Below are 24,780 nucleotides of genomic sequence, written 5' to 3'. Positions count from 1 at the left end.
AAAAGAGCAAACTGAAAATACTCCTGCTTATATAAGAAAAAGACAGGTTTTATTTGTGTTTATCATGTCTTCAAGGAGACTCAGAGTTAAATTTAGAAGGAAGAAGGAATTCCAAAAGCAACAGAAACCCATGTCCTACACCTACAGGTTTATGTCCTACAATTACAGATTACTACTTTCCCATCTTGCATGTTTTCAAGAAAACAACATATGGATGAAAGTAATTTGCCAGAGCAAGAGGGAGATTACACCAGATGTATGAGCCCTGTTCACACACAGTGGCTACTCAGCATTACCTTACAGACTTTTGGCTGTGCAGTCACTGGTCCAGAACTTGAAAAGCCCCCATAGAGAAGACAGAAAACTCATTCTGTATGGGGTTGCCTCCCATGGTTCCCCAGGCACCATTCTCTCTTCTCCCTGGGGGGAAAGGTGTAGTGTTTTACCCCAGGGTTCACAGTGGGTCCTGCAGCAAGCTGCCGGTCCCTTTCTCAAGGTAAACACAGACCTTACAGATGCTCCCACAGGGCATGAAGGAAGGGAAAGAAGTTTATGCTGATCTTCCTCCACCCAGCAACAAAAAAGGATGAATTAGACCTGAAACAACCCTTCAGCTTCAGAGCCATCCTTTTTAAAAAAAGGCCTTTTTTCATATGACCCGCTATCTGTTGATTCAGGCAAGCACTGGGGCGGCAGGAGCCTGCTCCCTTTATTGTATTGCACAAACTGTTATGGTGCCTGCCCTCTGTTTTCTCAGCCAGAAGTGAGCACGCTTTTCTAGCAGCAAAATCAATATTTTTCATTAGAGAGTAAGTTGGTCTGCAGAAATAGAAAGTATCCTAGTCCTATTGGGTCTAAAATGTGGATTTCCTCAGATCTTTCACGATTACAAACCCCTAACACTGGCGGCGGTTTTGCTTCTCCCTGGAAAGCACCTGTGCTACCTGCGTACCTGGTATGTAGTGCTGTGTTTCTCTGATGCATTCAGCTTGTGGTCACCACCTATCACTTGTCTTTCCTTTCTCTGTTCCACCTTAAATTGGATGTAAACTTCTTGAAGCACATTTAGTGCATCAATTTCCTTAGGGCATTTCTTTAAGGAAAGGTACAGAGACTCCAATTAACCTCAGATGAAGAGACCCATAGTTCATTGTCTGTCTGGGAAAACGAAGCTCAGGGAATGGTACTCTTACATTGCAAGTGCATGTCAGAACCACAATCAGAACTCATGTTTTTGGCTCCTACTTTGGCATGTAATCCATTAGCACAATGTGAACAAACAAGTTCATTAACCTCCCAGAACCTTAATTTTTCTCATTGCAAAGAAGAAATTATATTTACCATGGAGGAAATCTGGGGAAAAAAAAAAATCAACACAAATTAAGAACATCTGCCTGTGCTAACTTACCACACTGTGGTGACTACCCTGACCTTTTCTTAGAGCCAGAACAGGAATTCTCAGAAGTAAATGCACTGGTGAATACTAACTTCCTAATGTTACTCATAAAATTATGTTCCTACCCACAGATATGCAGGTAACTAAGAGGAGCAACTTATTTTGCCCGAACAAGAAGTCAAAAGCACAAGACCAATGTTTGCACAGAGCAAAATGAGCTAATAGGAATGTGATTCCTCCTGTTTGATGCTGCCTGCTAACTCCCAATCACTCATCCTTGGGCAAAGCAGAACCTAGGAATGTCCTTCATTCAGACAGAAAGATGTAGCAGCACACACAACAATATCAAGAATCAAACCTATATTGACTGGAAAACCCAGTTATAAAAGTGCCACCTGCTTTGTCCCAGTAAGCAACTACGTCCAAAACTGAGATCCCCAAACTATTTTACTAGCACTGGAGTAAAAAGTGGCCTCAGGATGATGCAGGGCACAGCTACAGGGTTGTTTTCCCTGTGCCTTTTTTCCTCGCTGGCAGCCAGGAGCCACCTCCAGCCCTCCTGTCACTCAGTGTTCCGCTCTGCTGCAGAAATGAGGCTTGTTTTGCAAATGGACAGATCAGTGCAGCAGAAGCCTTGCGCTGTTATTATCTATTTCTCTTTCCATATATAGACACCTAGCTGTGCAGAAACACATGTATGTACCAGCAAGTTGCTTCAGGCCTTCAAAGGTTTTATGAGAAAAGCTGGTTCATCTACCAGACTGCAAAGGGATGGTTCACACAGCAAATTCAAAAGGGAAGAATGTGTTTCCAAAAAGAGATCTGTCACCCAGTGAAAGAGCTTAAGATGCCTCAGCCTCCCACTGCTGTTGCAGCTCCTTGCTATGCATTTCTGGACATATCTCTTGCTCCTTGGGTGGCAGAGGGCTGTGGATTCTCACAGCATGAAACAAGAAAGTAGAGCTCGCTGGTGCCTTTTTATATTTTGTTCTCCTGAAAAAGCACCCAGAAATAACTTGCAGCCATGATTTAAACAGCTAAAAGAGCAAACCACTGTAGAACATTTAATACTGGCTAGCTACGATGGATACTCCCCTGTGGATACCTAAGCCCATAGTCCCTAACATATCTAGGACTTACTCAAGGAAAAAATAATTAAAAAAAAAAATCTACTAGCATTTCTGGGAAGCCAGACTGGGACACAAGGCTGCAGAAAAGTTAATAGTGGCTGAGCTATAGACTCTGGGTTAAATATAAGAGGGCTTAATTCATCGCTTATTAAGAACAAAGCCAGGCAATTATTTAATGAATGACTTCAAGGTGCTTCACTTTAATGATGGTATAAGACGGTACTCTGGGTTGTCGTATGAGCAAAGGTCAGTGAACTGTCAGTCCTCATTACTTGGGCAAATGTTCTTTTGAGAACTCCCAAATGACTTCATGGTACATGGAAATGAGTACTTGTCTTTAACGGTTATCTTCAGAAATCAATAAGCATAAAGTTTAGAAAGAAGGCAAATCGGTAAATGGAAGGAATTATAATTAAATAGATGTGAAGAAATGAAGAGCTAAAAAAAAAAAAAAAGCATTACTCAGAGTTATCAGCTTGTCCCATGAGTGAAGGCTTAAGCATTATAATTCCTGAGTGGTCTGGTGGACCATCTCAGTCTAAAATAACCTATCCCAGAAGAGAAAATAGAAAAGACGAAGGATAGGAGGAAAGTACAAAAAAACCCCACAAACCCATAAAGGAGAATAATGGAATCAGTCATGCATTGGGTACATTTAATCTTCCTCCAGGATTTAACTTTGTACTCTGGATTTGCTGTGACAATAGATCTGGGGTCCCCCAAATAAATACACATCTTTGTACCACACTGTGCAGTGCATATTCTGTTCAGAGTTCACAACTTTTTCCTGGATCATTGTGAAACTCTAACCTGGTTTTGATACCACTTTCGCTTTGTAAACATTTCCATTTATCATGTTGAACTGTCTAGCCATTTTCAATCATGTTCCTAGATCCAAGCCCTCTTCCAGAAAATAATTTTGTTCTTATATTCACAGTTAGAATAACAGCAGATCCTCATTAACCTTTTGCATGCTATTTACTAATCTTTATAATAGCCTCTCATTAAAATAATCACTCTAGATCTTCTTTCAGTTCTCTACTAAGAGGAGTTTCCCTCCTGTCCCTTATCAGCAGATAGCACCTGTCTCTGAACTCTGGTATCTGCTCTACCTTTTCTTCTCCTTCCTAATGGGAGGTCTAGAAGTGAACAAAGCCATTCAGGAGGGAGAACACTACCAACTTTTGATAGCAGTCTTCATATAGGCTCTTAAGCAGGGTCCTAGAGTGTATGCACAGTGTAAGGCAGGTGAAATATTCCTTCCCCCAGTGTCAAGCCCTCATTTAAATTCATCAACACCAAATTCCTCATTTATTTTTGCTTCGGCCTTAGGCTCTCAAACTATCTTGGAGGGCAGTAGAATGAAAAAAATGAGAAAGAAAAGCAGATCATCATAATAGAAGAAAGCAATGAAACTACACAAAGGCATCTTTATTAATTTGTTTGTCCTGTATATGAAAAAAATAGGTTTGGACTGAGTAAGCTAAGCAGTAAGTTGTAAAATGTCACTCATGGAGCAAAATGGAGGTTATACTCTGACACCAGAGAGAAGTCACAGTTACAGTGCCAAAACATTCTCAGATTCTACTCTTGTTATTGCCACCTTACATTATTACACATGAAGGAAAATTCACAACCTGTCAGGAAAATTCATGATACTCAGAAAAATATGAATTGAATTCTTTGTCTGTGTTATTGAAGGGTAAATATTTTCTCTCAAGACTACAGAGTATTGGGTTTGGTTCTGTGTTAGGCTTCACCTTTTCTTTCTTCATTGCAGTACAAATTAGACAGCGAAACAAATTTATTATGCCACTCAGAGTAGATAGTACATTTAACTCATCACCTGAGGTGGAGGCTTAAGTTTTTTTTGACCCATGTTTTATTGTATAAAGCACACTTGAAAATGATCCTGCTTTCACCAAAGAGAGCTTATCCATGGGAAACTGAAAGTGGTGCCTGTTGTAGCTTATGGTCTTTGTGGATGATGACTAATTGATCAATGAATAAAACAGATTACACAGTCCTCCAGTTAATGAATAAGTGGAGGTTTTTTCCTGTCTGGGACCTAATGAGAGAAGGATCCCCAAGAGTCATCCACTAAGGAAGAAGCGAGCAGTATATATAGTATAATGATGTGAATTCAATACCCACCCAATTTATTTTAAAATACATCTGTGCACATGCTTTGAAGATACCCTCTGGAAGAAATTCCTTTGTAATCTGTCATGTTCCACTGGGGTTGGCAAACATCTGCATGTGCAGCGGGGGAGAAGATGAAGGATTTATATTACCAGGTTTTCTTTAGTGAGGTTTAACCTTCCTTAGAGTCTTTGGGCTTCTCTTCCTCTCTTAATGGCTTCCCTCAGACACTTCCTTTTTTAAGCAGCACTACTATATGCAAGTGTCCGCATGTGATTTAGATATTTAATTCAAGCAATTTATACTAAGGGTTATTCTAATGCCAGATAGTTTGACCAAGATCACTTGCATATTTAGGCAGATGAATGTACCAAACCCCTTCCATCTTGCTTCTCATCTTTCTGCAGATGCACTAATGAACACTCATTGGCAACATGAAAACTAAATCTCAGTGGTTTCTCTTTTGCTCTTTCAGCAATAAACCCTCTTGTTTGCTACCAAAATGCAGAGATAACCCCTGTAAAGAGTTCAAAAAACCCAGAAACTTTTGAGTTGAATTATTTGCAAGTAACTTACTGGACTGTTGCGTCATGTGGCATTTTCTTTCTCCTGAGAGAAGACAGGAGATGATGAACACACAGAAAGAGATGATATCCAAGACAGTGAGCAATTGTAAAAGGACTAGACAAAGTGATGAACAAATACAGGGGAAACAAAGGTTAGCTGAGGAAATGGCAGCGAAAAGTGATAGTGGAAAAATACCTAGTAAACTCTCTTGATTTCCAGGACTAGGTTTGCTGAACTCTTTTCACACAAAATCTCACTAAAACATCAATGGGGACTGGAATAATTAAAAGAACCTTAAATAGAGCAGGTGTATGAATGCTATTGATGCTTACCAGGAATACACTTCAAGGCTGCTATGTATAAAAGATACATTTAGAGAGTTTGGCCTACCTTGGAATGGTCCCCTGTGGTCCTCTCATCTGGGTGACTGTCATCTGGAGAAGAAAAAGGTTGTTTTTAATGACAGTTTAGGGCTCAAATATAGGTTAGGAAACACACACTGGTGTTGCCCCACCCTCCAAAAAGGTTGCCTGTCCCTAATGCACAGGTGCCTGTTTTGGACCTTACATGGAAATTTCCTTGCAAAGCTGGACCTCTCTCGTATCTACTAAAGAAAATACAACTGCAATAGAGAAGCAATTCAGTTAAAAGAAAACATATGTGCACAAGAGCCAGCAGAAAAGCAAACACTGAATAAATTGAGATCACAGCAGAAGAGGAAAAATGCACTTAATGTTAAAAAAAAAAAAGGGGACGGGGGACAAAACAAAAAAAGACAGGTAAGTTTTCCGTTCCATAGTACTGAAGAGATTTCAGGGCAAGGAATTTCTCCCCTGGAGTACTTCATGAAAGATATGCTTTCATTTCTGTGGCTTCTTGAAGTATTTTGTTCTGTAAATCAATGGTACCTCAAAGGACCGGTGCACGCACCTTTCAGGACACCAATATTGCACATGTCGGGTCAGGCATTTTCACCCACTCCCCGTGGGTCTGGGAGGGGAATGCTTTGCCTTCAAAGGCCAGATCTGTCCCACACATGGAGGAGAAGGCCATGGTGAGGACCATCACTGTGTGGTGGCTGTCCCCAAGGGACAAGGGCCAGGACACAGGGCCAGACACGGCCCAGGTACGTGGCCCCAGGACCCTCCAGCCCCTTCATGAAAAGCAAAAGTATAGAGTTTTGCATCTGGGTAGGAACAACCCCAGGTTCCAGTATAAGTTGGGGAACGAACTGTTGGGAGAGCAGTGTAGGGGAAAGTGACCTGGGGGTCCTAGTGGATAGCAGGATGACCATGAGCCAGCGCTGGGCCCTTGTGGCCAGGAAGGCCAATGGTACCTGGGGTGGATTAGAAGGAGGGTGGTCAGTAGGTCCAGAGAGGTTCTCCTGCCCCTCTGCTCTGCCCTGGTGAGACCCCATCTGGAATATTGTGTCCAGTTCTGGGCTCCTCAGTTCAAGGACAGGGAACTGCTGGAGAGAGTCCAGCACAGGGCAATGAAGGTGATGAAGGGTGGAGCATCTCCCTTATGAGGAAAGGCTGAGAGAGCTGGGGCTCTTCAGTTTGGAGGAGACTGAGGGGTGACCTTATTAATGTTTATAAATATGCAAAGGGTGAGTGCCACAAGGATGGAGCCAGGCTCTTCTCGGTGACAGCCAATGATAGGACAAAGGGCAATGGGTACAAACTGGAACACAGGAGGTTCCACTTCAATATGAGAAGAAACTTCTTCTCAGTGAGGGTAGCAGACACTGGCCCAGGCTGCCCAGGGGGGTTGTGGAGTTTCTTTCTCTGGAGGCATTCAAACCTGCCTGGACACCTTCCTGTGGAACCTCATCTGGGTGTTCCTGCTCCGGCAGGGGGATTGGACTGGATGAGCTTTTGAGGTCCCTTCCAATCCCTAACATTCTGTGATTCTGTGAAGGGGCGTTGGTGGGGTGGCCACGTTCCCACCTCGGGGTGCTGACTGGGTTGTGGAGCTCAGGTGCCCAGATCACAGCTGCAACTACAACTCTCCTGCCCCAAAACACACCCTTTGTGACATACCCGTGTCCATGACAGCAGGGTGAAGGGGACACAATGCTACATTCCACTCCTGTGGAGTGAGGCAGGGGAAGGCCTCAGGGCTGGTGGGCACCCGGGGCTCATCCCCAAACCTGCCACCATTTTCCTGCTGATGAGCTCACCTGGGGCTTGCTGAGATAATGGAGGCTGCTCCCGCCCCCTCTGCCTAGGTGCAGTGATGTGCGGCTGGTACGGGGGGCAGCACCTTGGCGTTGCCTGGAGCCGGGGAGCACCTCCGGCCGTGGCAGAGCAGCAGAGGGGTCGGCGGGAGCCCGCTCCACCCCGCCTCGTTCCTCACCGTCCTCCCGGAACTGCACCCTGGGGGCGCCGCGAGCACGTGGCCGCCTCAGCTTCGTCTGCGATGGGCGGCCCTGCATGGCCGGGACAGGCGAGTGGCGGCCGGGACAGGCGAGTGGCGGCCGGGCCGGCTCGGGGGAAACCTGCTGGGTACCCGCGGGCGGAGAGACGGGGTGGCGGTGGAGCTGTGCGGGGGTGGGTTGTTGCGGGCTGATTTTGGATTGTTTTCCCCCTCCCCGCCATTGTGACGCAGTTAGCTCCGAGCAGCCGCAGCGTGGCCAGGGCTTGGTTTGGGGCAGAGCTCCCTCACCTTCTGCCCTCCCAGGGCCGCTCGGGTTTCTGTGCTGTCCGTCCACTGCTGCTTCTGACCGGGGGTGTTCTGACTATGCGGTTTGTTACCTGCTCTGATGAGGCCGTAGTTAAACTTGACTGTGTTGTGTCCTTCGCTGGGCAGAGCTCAGAAATGAGAGTATCAGGGTAACCTCGTTTCTTTTGCAGCCGCTTGATTGGGTTAATGATCTCCAGCTGTGTCTCCCTCTGCTCTGCTCTACTCCCTCGGTAGCAGCAGAGGTGCTGTGGTGTGCCTGCCCATGTCCAGCTGGGAACAGCCCTTACCTGGCCATTCAGTGGGAAGACTGCTTGTATTTTTCCTCTTAATTATTGCACTCTACTATTTCTTCTACTGGGAAATAATTGTACTTTTTGAGAAAAAAAAAAAAAAAACAAACCATTGTGCTTGTTCTGCTGTCCTGGAGGGTGGGAGGGTGAGCGACGGAGAGCCTGGCTGTGGGGAGCACTGCTGATGCTCACCTGCAGTTTTATGCCCAAGTTTCACTTTTGTTTCAAAGAGCATTGCTAGCAAAAACAGCTCCCTCCATCCCACGGGCTGCAAGATTTACTGTTGCACTGCACTAAGGATTCTCCCCTCAATTTACTACAGACAAGCTCCTTACTTAAGCCTGGGTAAAACAGAAGCATGAACAAATATACTGTCTTGTGCATAGAGGAGTTGTAAAAGCACTGTTGGGCATGTGCTTTTCCAGCTCAAAACTTAGCATGAGGAAAATTCTTGCAAAGCAATGCTAAATCTCTCTAGTACTTTATACACCATGTCTTCTCTCTGGAATTTGTGAGACCTTTGTCATTGTTTGATATTGGCACTTATTGCTTTGAAATGAGGGATCCACAGTGGTATGTGCTGTGCCTATTTACAGACAGTCCCTTTTGCAAAGATATTAAATGCCAAGTAAAAGTAGAAGCAAAGTAAAACAGAGGGAAAGCAGCTTGTGCAAGGTCATGGGGAGGTCATTAGTAAAATAATTATCTGTTTAAAAAAAAAAAAAAATTCTGGCAACCCTAGTGTTTTCTGCCTTAATCCAGACATCACTGGCAGTGATGACACAGTAGCATGTCCAGTTTGGGCATCAGTGACGTAAAGTCTTCATCTGGATCTGGTGCGACAGGCTTGAGGAGTTCTCTTATGTAACGCAGCTTCTCAGAAATAAAAGTTTTAGGGAAGAACTACTTGGGCTGAATGTTTGTTGGCAAACACGAAAGGAAAAAAAGATGCTGATGGTTGTATCAGCGTGATTTTAAACTAATGGTCACAAAGTGGAAGAGAGTTTGGAAAGTGACAACTCATAGCAATGAATGTACAAGCATGAAAATGCAAGGAAGCTTTCAGTCAAGGGAGACTTTCAAGAGACCTTAATGGAAGCTAGAGCTGCATTGTAATAGTCCAGACAATAAACAAGGGGGAGCAACTAAATAAGAGTCCACGAAGTCCCAAGTAGAACTCCTTTTTATCGCAATTTGCAGAATGTGCATTTTGAGCTATCTGCATCACCTGTTTGATGATTCCAAACAGAGCAAAACAAAAGAAGGAAAATAATTTCATCTCAGACACCCCACATGTTTCTCTCTTCCTCGTACAGACATATACAGAAAACTAGTTTGAGAATTTGTATTAATCCTTAGCTGCAAAGTTATCTTGACTTTTTCGGAGTTAAATGCAGATTTACTCCTCCGCATTCATCTAAATAATGTTCACTGTCTGGTCTCCTGTCTCTTCGTTAAAACTTACTTTTTCAGTTCTTCTTAAAATTAGCCTTAGCAACTCACCAATGCATTTTTTAGCCATGTTATAAATACAATTGACTTTTAGTAGAAATGGTGTCTAGTGAAGGCTACAGAGGCAAACATAGAGTGAAAACCAAAATAAAATCTTAACTAATTGGCTGCTCTATTAAAGCATGGCCAGATTCCCCAGCCCCAATGGTTTTGTCAGTACACCATGCTCACTATATAATGTTTTAAATCCATCCCCAAATGCTTCATTCACACTATTTAAAATGCCAAGTACCACTCCTCCCATCCATCTGTCTGACACATGAAATGCCAAATACCTTCCCTTATCTGGGTCTTTGAAAAGTTGATGCAAAAAAAGGTGCAAGGTGGCTCTTGCTAAAGTCCCCACAGACCCCTGGGCTGCTGTGCCGGAGGGGAAAATCTCTGGAGCTTGCTTCGGAGGCCAACAAGCAACGCTAACCTGGGTTCAGCAGCACTAGTGCTGCTGTCTCTGGCAGGTCTGGACGTTTTGTCCAGATATTTTGTTCCAAACCTTTTAGCTTTCTTGGAAAATTAAACCAAAACTTTATGTAGCAACCTGAAATTAAATTAAAAATAAAATAGCATTATTAAACCAGCAAGTAGTCAGTGGGCAGACCAATGCAAATAGCTGTTTTCACAGTCCTTCTTCAAGTAATGAGTGGTCCGATTACTACTGATCTTGGCTCTAGTGGCTCATGAGCAATTGGTTCAAGTGGATCAGACATGGCACGTTGAGCCATTCCTTAAGCCATCCGTAGCTTTATTGCTAGCTTCATATGGATGATAAAATAAGACAAAAATTATCTTATGTTGATGGTTAAGTTTTGCCACTCAGCATAAAAAAATATTGAAAGGTAAGTTTTTGAAGATGCTGTGCAACTAATCTGGGAATGCAAACATAGCCTGGTAGGGGCAGGTTCTACATTTTTAATTTTGTATTGATTCTGTTTGTCGGTGTGAGTACTATTTAGGCAAGGAACTATTCCTCTAGGGCCTTCAAGTGAATACACTCATTGTAGCCTCCTTATCCTGTTAAAATGAAGAGAATCGGATTGCTCTGGGTTGAACAGCTGCTTGAAGTCAATCTCTGTGTCCACTGTTAAGGGAAACAATGTTAGTGAAGGGAAGCAGAAGGCAGCATATCAAAATGATTATCCTCAAAGCATTTTCTACAGATGTCTCAAAGGTTCATGGGGTATTATGAAGCATAGAAGACATCTGGTCACATTTTTATAATCTTATCAGTCTATATAGAAAAAATGTTCTCTCTGTTTACCTCTACTTGTCAAGAGCCACTGCAAAGGTTTACATATATATTTATTTTTTTTATTTGCTTATTCATGTTATTGCAATGTGAGCGTACTCACTGATTCTTAACTATCCAAATCAGCTTAATGTGTTGTTAAGTCACCAGCTTCTCTCCCTGTAACATCTGACTCTGCTGCTTATTTATAGCTCTTCACTGAATCACTTTGTAAAGTAGGAGATCTGGGAATATTTTTATGCTGTGTTACGGGGCATGTTGTCTTTCATCTGCAAGTGCTGTGAAATCACTCGTTCCTACTCAAGAGTGCTATTGTACTTTTGTTCAGTGTTAACAACACTTCAGTTTGGTCTGTGGGAAGACTTTACTCCCCCCCCCGAAAGGAGAATACTAAATTGACTTGTTCTGCAGGCACCAGTGCAGCTTCCAGGATCTCAGCATGATGAGCTGTTCCTGGTGCCCAGCTCCTGTGGGTTGGCTTGGCTGCCCAGCCAGGTTCACTAGTTACTGTGGAATCCCAATTAGACCAAGAACATGTTGCAGAGCCTAATTTTGATGAACCAACATGGCAGGCTTTATTTACTGTGATTTGTCATCTTGACCTAGTTTGATGTGGCCATTTCTTTCCTAAGAAGTAATTAAAGCAGAAACATAGAAAAACATTCTGGCTTTTGTTTTGCCCGGAGGACAACATATTCTACACTGTTGCAACATTAAACTATATTTCTTTATTCAAAGCTTTTCATTTAAATTGCCAACATATTGGACAATTTATTTTGTTCACATGATCATATTTCTGAAGACCGCATAAGCCACGCTGTTATCCATGACGAGTGTTTTTCTTGTCTGCCTTTTGTTACCTATTTTGCCTGAGGTCTTTATGAAGTGTTTTCATTTATACTGCATAACTAGTTGAATCTAATATTTTCTACTTCGAGACCAACCCTAGACCTCCTGTTCTGTATGCCACATCCCTCTCTGCCAAGAAAACAAACCTTTCCTTTGGAGATTGTTCTCAGAGAATGTCCCAGTGTTGCAAGTCAGTTCTCACTAATCCTGTTTGCTGTAGTCCAAGGGGTTTTGTCTGAGCAGGGACAAATTTTCTTGCTACCTAAGATCTACATGTACAAAAACAGATAAGTAATAGCTGTACATGAAAAATATTGGACCTGCTTTGCGCTTTTCCAATTGCTAGGTTGTACCTACGAATTAAACTAAAGGCTTCTTGTGTAAAGGTGGGCAGGAGTGGCTTGCTTGCCTGTGGAATGAGGAGAGGCACTAATTGGGTGAGCAGAGTTGAGAGGTTGTGCAGAAGGAGGGGTGTTTGGCCACAGCTCGTGAGAAAAGAAAGCAACAAGTGGGGAAATGGAGAGGAGTCCCCAAAACTCAAGACTTAGGACCACTGATTTTATTACTTTGTTGTGTCTACTTTTGCACAGTGAAGTGAGAGTGTAACTGTCCTGCTTGTGCTCCCCCTTTGGCTCCCAGTTGTGGCTGTAGATCCTGCACTCGAGATGGTCTGGGATAACAGCTGTGGAAAGGCAGGTTGATGCGCATGTGTGTTGCTGTGCAGTGGGAACAGCGATCCCCCTCCAGCCCTGCATTAAGTCATCTGATCTAAACTGATGACATCTCCCAGCATCAAAGCAGCAGCATTAAAGTGGCTTTAGTGAGTCTTCTAACTCTAAGTAATATGAATCACTAGCAAAAAATCCTGCTATATCACCCGAGTTACTGAGTTATTTTGAGAAACCACTGAGGTGAATTGAAAAACTGGAGAAAGAAAAGAAATTAAGCTTAAGTAACGTTCAGCCAAGTGTTGTACTGGGATTTAGCCTCACAAGAGCTTGCAACTTTAATTCTAGGCAGTTCTTTGAAAATGCTTGGTTTAGCATCTTGAAAAGTCAAAAGTTTTTGTCTGTCTTTTTAGCCTTCATGTACCCGTTGTGCTTTGAGTACAGCAATATCTAAGGTCAAACTGAGTTTATTGAGTGTATTTCTTGTGATCCTCTCACACAAAGACTAAGTTATAACAACAGCCAGACAACCCAGCTCAAGCAGCTAAATGTCCCAGCTTTTCTCTGGGTGGTGAGCAAGGTGTCTGGTGTTAAAATGAGAACCACACTGCCCCAGAAATCTCTTGTTTCCTCCCCAGAGCATTGGCTCTATTGATGGCCCTGCAGCATAGACGCACAATTTAAATGCCGTTAGAGATGAGGCCAGGATGGATGGTGTGTTTTGCTAAAGTGAAATTCCCAACCATGCAGTGGTGATGGGTTTGTGCCATCCACAGTGAGAGCAGTTTGCTTCCACAGGTGATGCCGACACCATCTGCAAAGTATTTTGTTACTGAATGAAAAATAATGACCTGTTTTGTTGTGGTGGGATTTTTTTTTTTTTTTTTTGTCTGCTTGCCTATATGTCTCTACTTTTGTTGCAAAGGCATAGTGACCTAGTTTTATGCCTGATGTGGTGCCCGTTGGGAAGGGTGTCTGCTCCTGGAAGGAGGTACGCTAGACCTAGCCCAAGCGGAGCTATTGATATTAGCCTTGTGCTGTATGTATCTTTTGTCTCAAGGGTTTTCATGTTGGTACTTGAAAACCGTGTTGTTCTGGAGGCGTGCCATCTGCAACTCCCAAAAGAGCAACTAAAGAATGTGCCAATTCCTTCCTGAAATGGTACAAGAGCACTGGTCCCACCTGAATAAACAGAGCCCGTGCTTCTGCCAGACAAAGCTCTCTGGGAACGTGCAGCTCCAACAATGAAAAGAGGCATTTTCCCCTGTTTGGGCAGTGAACAGACGTAGGGTGATTGGTTTTGATCTAAATGCTGTATTTTTCGAAGTCTAACACAGTCTCAGAGCTCACCCGAGTTATGTATTTATCAGTGTGCGACGGCCATAAATTTCCCTTTGTAGCTTACCTGCATGAAGAATAGTAATGCATTGACATTAAGTATGAAGTCATATTGGAGTTCTTTTATTGACACTTACGTAGGTAACCCTAGAGCTAAATTATATTTTTCTGGAACTTCAAATGGAGCAATTTTAATCTTGTTCTGATTTCATAAAATCTGTTTTTCATTCCTTGAAATGTTTTTTTTCAGCCCTGTTCTTCGTTTTTCCAACCTTGCTCTCTGTTTAGCCAAGAGTTTGAACTTCATCCTAGTAAGGAGCCTGTTGTAAAAAAGCAGAAGAAAGCAGGAAATCCAGTACTTCACTGAGAAATTAACAGCAGCTTTATTGTGTTTCAAGACAGTAGAGAATTGCATCTTTGCAAGAGGTGACCTACAGGTGAATTTGCCTAGGTGTGGGATGGGTGGGCAATGAACCACTTGGGAGAGTTCCATTTTAAGCAGAGGATATTTACTCAAGAGCTAGTTAAATGTCTTTCTGGAAAACTGATAGACCTCGCATCTCATTCTTCTACCAAAAGGTTTAAACTTTCCTTAAAAACAAAGAGGAAAAAAACTAAATAGCCTTTTAATGCCAGCTTTTGGTTCCCAAAGCATTTATTTTTTCCAATGCATCATATGTTTTTTTAAACAAACAAACCCCATGCCTTGAAAAAATAGTTCAACATTACCTTGTGTCAACACGGTGTTTTTCAATGCCAGTATGTCTGAAAGGTCACCTCTTGTGTCAACCCCATTAAAACCAAAATAATTTTCAAGCATGCCTGCTGTCACATCTTCTGCATACTGAAGCTGCCTGTCGGTCCTGGCCCACGCTCACTGGAGGTGTTGGATATTTTTTGTTCCTTAGCAGAGTGCTTCCCATGGAGTCTGATCATGAATTTGATGCACAGCACAAGCGTGAGAGATTCCCATACCACTCCCATCTAAAAAGTTTCACAAACATAAGGTAGGGAATAGAGCCACGCTTTGTTCCCCCTGTGCTATTTGTCCATGCAGTGTGTTTTTCTGGTTGAAGTATTTTTCAGGGCTGTTGAGGGATTCTGCAGCTGTGTTATGTAAAAGAGCTTTAAAGAGCAATCTGTTTCTCTCACTTAAGTTTCCCCCCAACCCATGCACACAGGTGCTGATTTTGTGGCCATGGTGATTCCCCTTTAGAAAGGGTTATTGGGTGAAACAGTTAAAATGCAGGCAATAAATTTTAAAGCGCTCTTGCATGGTCCCTAGCCTTTGTCAGTCCCGTTCTATTATATCTTACGTGTTCATTTCAATATCTCCTGCTTACTGCAAATGTTGTGTTACACTGTATTTGGCGGACAAGGGGTGACGCCAGGTTTCTACGCACTGAGTGCTACAGCCAAATACTGATCTGATTATGTCCTTGGGAAAAGTGTGTGTGTTGGCTCCACTCTGGTCGTTTTTGCTGTGGTTGGTGTGCCAGCAGGAGTGGTGCCCCTGCGGTTTCAGTGGGATCTGGTGGTGGTCTCTTTCCAGCCCTGCCTGTTGTGCGGATTTGCCGTATACAGTGAAGAAGGTGCTGCCGTCCCGCAGGAGATATCTGAGTTTCAGTGGCTTGTGGAGTCAGTGACTCGCCTGTGGAAAGAGGAGTGGATGCACCATCAGGTCTGAGTGGTCCTGTGGTGAATTGGATGCTGTAAACACAAAGATGCCATAATTCAGTGGCCACAGCTGGGGAGGTTTGGTGATCTCTGTGTGTGTGTGCATATGTGTGTAGGAAGAATGGGATGACATATCTAAGTCATCTCTCCCAGGAAAAACGTGGCTGCAGGATGGCTTTTCATTTACTTGGAGATGTAGGCAAGAGAGGGAGCATATGTGAAAACTTTAAATGATTTCTTTTTTTTTCTCTTATTTCTGGCATACAAATAGGGAAAGTCAGTATAAGAATGCCTGGGTGCCTGTAATTTCCGCTATCTGATTTGGTTGCCTCTTCTGATGAGAAAAAATGGAAATACTTTCCTCTATAAAATACCATCTAGTGCATATATTTACAGCAGTGACTAGGTAGTTCTCTGCAGTCTCTCATTTGATGTGCCCCGTCAATTTACTGGTCCCGCTTTCTGTCCCTGGTGTAACCCAACACCAACTCTCTGCTTCATGGGTAGTTTAAGCAGTGAAGAGCATGGTAAAATCCCTATCCTGACTATTTTGTTTCTGTGCCTAGCTTCTGCCAAGGGACTTTGTGACCTGTCCCTCAACAATGTTCCACCCCAGTTAATAGGAATGCATGAATATGAACGTATGAACACAAAATCTGCAAAGTTAAAATTCGGATTCTGGAGGACACCTCTCTGAACTAAAGGAGATAGCTTGTATCCTAATGGAAAGTGGACACCTGGTTTCTTGCTGCCTTGTTGATTCTAGGGAGCTGAAGGGCTCACAGTTCAAATGCAGGCTCAGTGTGGGGGTTGTTGGAGGTCTGAGGTACCCGATGCTTAACTGGCAAAGGCCCTGAGTGCAGCGAGGTGCTTTGGCCAGGGAGGTAGAGAGAATGATCTCCTCAACTGTTCTATGAGATCTGGACTGGATCTAGAGGGTGGGATCCTGCTGAGAAAGGGAAGTTGTGCCTGAAGCAGGTACTGGCAGGCAGGGGGTTAAAGAGCAGAGGCCATGAGACAGAGAGGTCTGCAAGACTGGGCCTGCTCCCAGGGCTCCATTCGAGCAGGGAGGGACATCCACTGCAAAGAGCATCATTCTGATTCTGCCGCTCCCATGAGGATGTTGTACGTGCTGCTGGTGACTTTGCTTTGATCCATTGCCAGCATCTCCTCTGCTCCAGTGCTGGCAAAATCTATACTGCTGACCTGTAGCAATTATTGTTTCATGATTTATTTTTTTTTAGAGGATATAATTGCTAGTTCCATTCTACTTTTTAAAAAAATAATTTCAGTGTTATTCAGACAGTGATTCTACATCTTAAAAATGACAAAGGGTTGTCTAGCCTTCATCAGGTTTAAAAACATCACTGGTAAATGACCCATTGTGATTCTGGGAAAAGGTTGCATGTTCCTGAGGTGCAGTAATGTATAAAACTGGAAAAGACCAAAATTCGTCGTAATTTTAGTAATTCTGTTAGTGAACTACTTCTGCCTGCGAAGGTGAATCATGCTGTTGATCATTAGGTCATTAACCTTAACAGTACTTCTTGGTATGCAGTCTGACTGAGCAAAATGTGTCAGTGCATCTCTACTTCTAAACTCAGTAGAACTCCACAACTGGCTGATGTTTAGTGAGAAGACATCATATTTTGAAAGGCAGATAGCAAGTGTGTAAAAGTGGTCATGGATGTAGGAGTAGTGGGACTCTTGCGGTGAGCATAATCCTTTTAATACTCAGCTCTTCTGCAGCTACGAGACTCATTCATTTAATCTGAAGCATCTTGAGGGAGACGAATGCAGGCAAGTTCAGATCAACTATCACACTGAAAAAAAAAAAAAGCCCTTGGTTTTTCTCTGAGCAATCTGTGCGCACTGTTATGTCAAGCTGTGCATGAGAATATGTTACCACAAAGCAAGGTAGTATGCTCTAATTAGCAGTCACAAAAATGAAATACCAAGGTGTTATTTCAGTGACTGAGAGCCAGACGTACAGATTGCGGTACATGAATGTTACGTATATGCACTGGACTCTCTTGGAGATGCTATTTCACAGGAGGATACTGCGTACTATTAGGTACTCGTCACATAGGGTTGTATTCTTTTTTTTTTGTAGGGTTCATATAAATTAAGCTTGCAATGGCTTTAAATGCAGTGCTATTTCAGTAGGTGTATATCACAAGTACAGTTGGATGGGAACATTCCAAGAACATTTTTTTTCCCACCCTAGGAGAGAGGGTTTGTTGGAAAATGTCAGTTATGTCAAACCAAAATGTCTGAGGAAACCTGGCTGTTTGACAATCTATTGCTGACGTATTTGTGTGTTTCTAATAGAGGGCTATGTGATTTCTTGCTGCCTTGATGATGCTGGGGAGCCGAAAGACTCGCAGTTGAAGTTCAGGCTCTGCGTGTGGGCTGCTGAAGGTTTGGGACCTCAGGATTTCTGGGCTCTCAGGTGTGGGATCTAGAAATGGGAAACTCTGGGCCCTTCAGCTTCAGTGTGAAATGGCTCACTCTGATCTACTTGGCAGAGAACCTTTGAGGTTTTGTCCTTCCCTCTATGTAAGGTCCCACTGACAATAAGGACTTCTTGCAAAGTCCCTCAGAGTAATAAAACATGCAGAAAATGCTCCAGAGCTGGGAGCAATCATCTCTTCTGTTTCATTCAGAAATGAAAAGTTTTGGCTTCTCTGCCTCCCCGCCCAGTGTCCTTAGTTCTGGATATTTCTAAATTTCTTCTTCTTGTTCCAATTCGGAACAAAGCCTTTCACAAAATATTGGAGTTTCCCATTGGAAATAAATCCCGAGTTTTTCCAGTCGATGTACAATGTCTGTGGGTTTGGTGCCTATGCAGATGTTGCTTGCAAAGGAGGTAATAAAGCTTCAGCAGGCCACTAACTGGGCCTTTGGTTTTTAAGAACCACTTCTGGATCCACTGGTGAGATGAATTAGAAACATCGGTGTCCCTGGTTTTACTTAACTGTCTGTCAGAACACACTGATGCGGTCATTATAGCTGCGTCCTGTTGCTGTTTCATATGCATTTCTTGATGCCTGTGCTAGCCTCATTTGACTTCATTATTCCACCGCAGCGATGTCTCACGTTTCTCTTTTTTATTAAACTATTTCTAGAATTAGAATTTATACAGGGAAAAAAAATTAAAATGCAGAACGCACACTAAATCCTTTCATTGCATTAGACGCTGTCTAGCTGATTTCCCATTGCCTGCCAGGTCCAACACTTAATGATTTTAAATGTTGTTCTGGGCTGAGCTGACGGCAAACCTTTAGCTAGGGCTATTACATGTAAGGCACTGGGTAGTATCTCTTCCATGATGAAACTGAGCGGTTGTCTCCTCTGTCTCTGCAAGATAATTGGTTTGTTTTGCCTGGTTTACACAGATCTGGACTGCATTATTTATGCTGGCTTCCCAGTATTCTTCATTACAGGAATGGCTGCTAAATGGAACTGACATTTTGGAAGGAGGACCAAAGAGGAAAAGTGCCCAGTCCACTTTAATTAGTTGTCACTTCACTAAATTTTAAAACCTGAAGATGAAGCAGATTTCTCAACATTTATTATCAAGACCAACAATGTCAGTTTTCCAAACTATATGTGCTTTGTGTAACACAACAGAATATGCTAGTATTTTGAAATATCACTGTCCTGCTTTTACATGGTTGGTAATCTTAAGAAGTAAATAGATAGGTTGTATTCACTAAGGAGAACTGTTTATGGCAATTGATGATATTGTGTATGAGGTGTCTGAAACTACTGATTATTGCAATTCATCCACTTTGAAGTCTTATCTGATAAACTGTGTTTCAAGGACTGCTAATCCATGTAATCTAGAAGAAAAAGCAGACCCACAGAACCAAAATTCATTAATCAAACTTTCATTTAGTCTGTAGTCTTTAGTTCATAGTGCTAAAAATTAAGATCCTCATTATGTAAAGTTTTTTGTGTTGAAGGCTGTGGAAGCATCTTTCTGATTTAGATCTCTGCAAAATGAATGAAACTGTTCTGTCAAACCCGTGGGCCTCCTCTCCCTGTTTAGGGACCGCAACAATACGTGGACTTGCACAGGGACAGTCCTAGTGTGGTGTCTCATCAGCAGTGCTGGCGATCACAGAGAAAGGTCGGAAGGGAATTTCTCTGGTGGACAAATTCTTGACATGAGCAAGAAGAAACAACTACTTGATTCCTGCTGGGTACAATCAACAGCGTAACTAGAAATAGGTTTGGTTGGTTTGATCTCTTACCCGAGGCAGGAGGGAGATGGCGCTGGGAAATGTCAGCTCTCAAATAAACTGGAGTCATCTAGCACATCAGAGCCAGCTAACATGTTGTTTAACCTTCTGACAGGTTTGGAGCAGAAACGCACACAAACCAGTGTAGGATCTATGCTCAGCAAAGGCAAAACCACTAAAATAGATGCTGATAAGCTCTACTAATAGCTCTAAAGCATCAGTGTCGAATACACTCAGCTGAGTATAAAAGGGTTCAAAATGTAAACCACCTGGAAGTCAGGTAGTAAGCGCAGTTCATTTCTGACAGGCTTGCAAAATCCTTCTGCCATGGAAAATATGAGAAGGCTGCCAGCACAGTAGTTTCCTGGGAGAGTTCTGTTGCTGCCATCCGCTTCTCCAGAGGCTAAACTTTCATCTAAATGGAACAACTGACTTTTCAGCCCATGGAAGGAAACCCTTCTGAACATGAATCTTGGCAGCTGCTCAGCAGCATACAAATGGGTTTCTAAATCTACCTCAGTGCATCATCAAAATGAGTAGAAAGGTTTCGGTAGCTACTTGTGGAGGTTTATTTTGAAGAAGCACTTTACAGAGGCAACCAAGAGCATGGGCTATTCAAGTCATTTTTTTCCCTTGGAAACATGCATGGGGTTTGTACTGTACCCTGAACAGCAGCTGGACCCAGAAGGCTTCGTGTTGCCAGCCCAGTCCCTTTCCAGGCTTCTCCTCTGGGCTCAACAGGGAAGTATCTCTCAAGTAATAGGCCAGATGACCCTGTGGTTTTGCTGGCACTGTGCTAAGCAAGCGCGGAAGCATAGAATTGTAGAACAGCTTGGGTTGGAAGGGACCTTCAAAGCTCATCCAGTCCAACCCCCCTGCAATGAGCAGGGACTTCTTCACCGGATCAGGTTGCTCAGAGCCCTGTTCAGCCTGGCCTGGGATGTCTCCAGGGATGAGGCATCCACCGCCTCTCTGGGCAACCTCAGCCAGTGTTTTACCACCCCTGTAAAAAGTCGTCTTCCTCATGTCTAGCCTGAATCATAGAATATCAGGTTAAAAGGGACCACAAGGATCATCTGGTCCAACCTTTCTTGGCAAAAGCACAGTCTAGACAAGATGGCCCAGCACCCTGCCCAGCTGAAACTTAAAAGTGTCCCATGGTGGGGAATCCACCAGTTCCCCGGGGAGACTGTTCCAATGGCTGATTCTTCTCATCATGAAAAAATTCCCTCTTGTGTCCAATCAGTGTCTCCTCAGGAGTGGCTTGTACCCATGCTTAAAAAGTGGGGAGTATCTGCCCATGGAGTCCAGGCCCCAGAACTGGTTTAGAAAATTGATAGACTGGAAGCAAAGTGCTCTCTGACAGAAGATGTGCTTTTTGGATTAGGAGTGGTTAGACACTGTGCAAAGGTGGATGTGTGACCCTCCTCCTCTTCCAGAGAAGACTGGGGAGTGATTTCTAGCTACTGTGAATAAATCTCTGCTCCAAATGCTGTAATGATTCATTGAGCACATGGCACTGAGAGAATACTCTGGCATTAGTAAAATGTTCAGTGTAGACAAAACACATCTTAATTGCGTGTCAGGAGCACAAAAGAAGTAAAATAAGAAAAATACTGCAGTTGTTTAAAAAAAAAAAAAAAGGTGTGATCATGTAACATATTGCCTGCTTGTAACTGTAACTTAATGGCTGCTCTCCTTTTCTTGCTATGCAAATTTTGCTGGTAAAGAGAAACATGCGTTGTTCTCTTTAAGTCCTTAAAAGGACACCCATTTCTTCCAGGTGGCATGTGGCTTTCTCCTTATTTCTTCACAGCACGGCTCTCAGTCATGGCACATTTTCCTATGTGACTGTGTGTCCACAACTCTCCATCCCTCTTCTGTTCACAATTACTTGCTGTGCTAAAGTACCAGCTGATCATTTACACTCCTGCTAACCGTTCTGCCCACCGGTAGGAGGATTATAATAATTTATCATTTTTGAACCCAGCAGGAGTGTGTTTGACTTCTAGTCATTCACAACATGTGTTGGAAGGGGATGAAATGAAACATTAGCAGTGCAGTTTTTCCTCTACTCTGCAAACTCTCTGAAGCGCTAGGAACAATGGGGATGAGCTCTTGCCAGGTGTAGATTGTTTAACTAGAACAAGCACATTATTTCATGGAACAAAAGATTTTAATATACAAAGTACTTCATTTTCTTCCAGCTCAAAAGCAGCAGGTGGGTGTTTGCCCTGTAGTTGTTTCCGTTTGTCTTTTGCGTTTGTTGTGGGGGGCTTAACAAATGATTCAGCACTGTGTGTGAGAGAATGAGGTTTATAATAAGCACGCTTCCTAAGGCCGCGTGTTTTGCCGGTGTCTCGGGGCTCAGCCTGGCAGAGGGCTGTATTTTCCAGGTGTGTCTGTGCGGCTGTACCTCTGCTCTTGGCAGAGATGCTGAGAGCCCGCTGCCCTCCTGCCAGCCTCGCTGCTCGGCTTGCTCAATGCCGCTCCATTGCCCAACCTCTGGAGCCTTTGAGCCCTAGGTCTTGATTATTCCTCCATCCAGCCAAGTGATTTGGTCAGAAAAACGATCTAGAGAGAGATCATAATCTTTTGCATAATTTACCTCTGAGACATGCCACCCTTAAATGTTCACAGGCAATTTAATGATGGCACTTATTAAAGAAGCTGATAACATGCTGTAAAACCTGATATAGAAGCACGGTATACTGAAACAGTGATTATTAGCGGATCAGTTAATGCTTTTTGAAAGGTTTGGTAGAGAGAGAATAAAGAAAAAAAAAATTTACAAATACCTGAAGAATGTCCTTCCAGGTTCAGATCTTTAGCACTCTGTTTATAATAAACTGTACAAAAGTGGCATAGGTTTTCAGTCTGCTGTCACTCCTGTAATAAGCTTGCTGAGTCATGATTTTCTGTTGTTACTGATATAATAGAATCTATAATTGGTGTTTCACAGGTAAGTGCAAGGAACTTATGACCAAGGAGAGGCTTGCTTTCCTCTGTTCCTTGCTAGCAGGTTGCTCTGGGCGTGCTCTGTAAGGGGAGCTATGGCAGCACCAGCATAGCACTCTGTTTTCTTCCCATTTCTCCTCTGATATCAATCTCTGGTTCTTTAGAGGCAGCAATCAGCACACAAAAATTGTCTTACACAGTGCAAGGGAAACAGCACAGTATTGATGAGTTGATGATCCTGTGGTATCGAAGATGCAGGAAGAACTTCCTCGCAGGAAATCCTCTCTGCTGTTACGATAATTGATACATCATACTTAGATTCTAGCAAGCTTACAGCATTATTGTAATATGTGCCATCTGACAGGGTGAACAAAAAAGGCACAAGCACTCTTCATTTCATGTGGTATTTGCCAGTGCATTTGGTAGTCAAAAAGATAGATATGGATAATGAACCCCAAGGGTATATATTATTTTAAACTTGGGAAGTACATACAATTTAGCTTTACTTTTCTTCACGTTGTGCATTTGCTGCCTTGAATGCTTTACGTTGTCTTCCAGGTTGTGCCAGTAACACTGTTGCGGTCGTATGTGAGCAGTGGTTCTAAGTCCAAGTGGGAGAAGCAGACACTTAAGAATATAGTTCTTTCTACAGATCACTCAGCATTCATAGTTCTGGCAGGACTGAACAAATGATACATTAACAGATGCTATTGCCAGTTTCCAGGGTTTGGACATAGATAGAAAGGAAATCAAATGGGCACAAATGGCACTGGAAGCCACATCTCTCTCAAGTCCCATTCATGTGCTTGATGATTTCTCTTCAGTCTTTGTCTCCAGATGTGTGAGCAAAACGCACACCTGACATAAATCTAGTCAAAGCTGAAACTGTTGGGTTGATATAATACAAAGTCAACTTTATCATATACCTAATTTCCAAAATTAATGGTCGGGTATTTGCATCTTCAGATATTCATCTTTAAAGCACCCAAAAAGTAATAATGACTGATAAGACACATAAAATGAGCCTTCATTCTGTTGTCTTTGGCAGTCATTTTTCATTCCTTGGTTGCACACATGTATTTTGTGCGTCAGCAAGCGTCCAACCCATGTGGTCCTGCCAGATGGGAACTTTATCATCAAGATGATGGAGATATGGACAAGGGCAAGAATTATTAAGTCATCTAACTGTGAAATGCATTAGGTTATGCTGAGCGGGGGAAGTAAAGGCTAGAGGAGATTTACAGAGGGACTGATCTTGTTTAATATTTTTATTAATTACATAGGTAGGTGGGAGTACACATAGAAAATAGATCCAAAACTTAGAAGATCAAAAGATACAGGAGAAACAAGAGACCTCTAAGGACTGAAGTAATAAAGCGAACAGAAATTCCATAGTACACAGAATAGGTCTGTGCTGTTAGGGACTAATGATAGTAATAGTTTCTTATATAGTGTTGGAGATCTACATTTGAAGAAGGAGAGGCAAGGCGTAAATATATTAATTGATTGGAGAATGACTGTCACTGTAAATGAGATTAGTGTGAACCTAAAGTATTGGGCAGTATTTTTCCTCTGGTGACAGGGCTATGCACGGGGTCCTAAGTTAACTTCATCTTAAACAGTGTGAATAATTCTAGTCATTTGTTTTCAGAAAGGATTAACTGACTGGAAAAGGTACAGAAAAAGGCTAATAGAACACTAGGGGAGTGGAAAACCCGTCTTATAAGTGAAGACTAAGCAGATTAACTGGTTTACTTTGGCAAAATAATTGCTCTCTTAAGTATACACTGTGGGGTAACAACAGAGGCTGAGTGTAGAACCAGTTCAGTAAAAACAAATAAGCAGGATCTGAGAACTGATGTTTAGAACTTAGAAGAAAAATCTCAAAGTAGTAGTAGTCTAGGCATAGCAATATCAAAAACTGAGAGAAAACCTCATCAGTTTGTGGAAAGATTTTGTAATGGGGTCAGATGCTATAGCCCACACTTCCGATCTTGATATTATTAAAGGCCAAGGGAAGCTCATGGGATTTATTTTTAAATGATTTGAAACTACTGAGCTGTCAGGTAGTCCTATAA

At 42.8% G+C, this 24,780-nt stretch overlaps 1 protein-coding gene and 1 long non-coding RNA gene across 2 annotated transcripts in view; one reads left to right on the top strand and one right to left on the bottom strand.

The window, feature by feature from the left end:
* LOC139828623 (uncharacterized) overlaps nucleotides 1-7,580 on the bottom strand; it is a 38,573-nt gene extending 30,993 nt beyond the window's left edge. Inside the window, exons 1-2 of the long non-coding RNA XR_011740468.1 lie at nucleotides 7,418-7,580; nucleotides 5,626-5,669 (exon numbers count right to left, since the gene is read on the bottom strand). This is a non-coding gene — a long non-coding RNA (uncharacterized lncRNA). The remainder of the gene's footprint in view (nucleotides 1-5,625; nucleotides 5,670-7,417) is intronic.
* A 66-nt stretch (nucleotides 7,581-7,646) lies between these two features.
* The window catches only part of GPC1 (glypican 1), a 300,200-nt gene continuing 283,066 nt past the window's right edge, over nucleotides 7,647-24,780 (top strand). Inside the window, exon 1 of the mRNA XM_071812422.1 lies at nucleotides 7,647-7,703. The gene's annotated coding sequence lies outside the window, so the exon portion shown is untranslated. The remainder of the gene's footprint in view (nucleotides 7,704-24,780) is intronic.

Source organism: Patagioenas fasciata, chromosome 9, assembly GCF_037038585.1.
Source record: "Patagioenas fasciata isolate bPatFas1 chromosome 9, bPatFas1.hap1, whole genome shotgun sequence".
NCBI classification, from domain to species: Eukaryota; Metazoa; Chordata; class Aves; order Columbiformes; family Columbidae; genus Patagioenas; species Patagioenas fasciata.
This window is presented reverse-complemented; position numbering and strand designations above follow the sequence as displayed.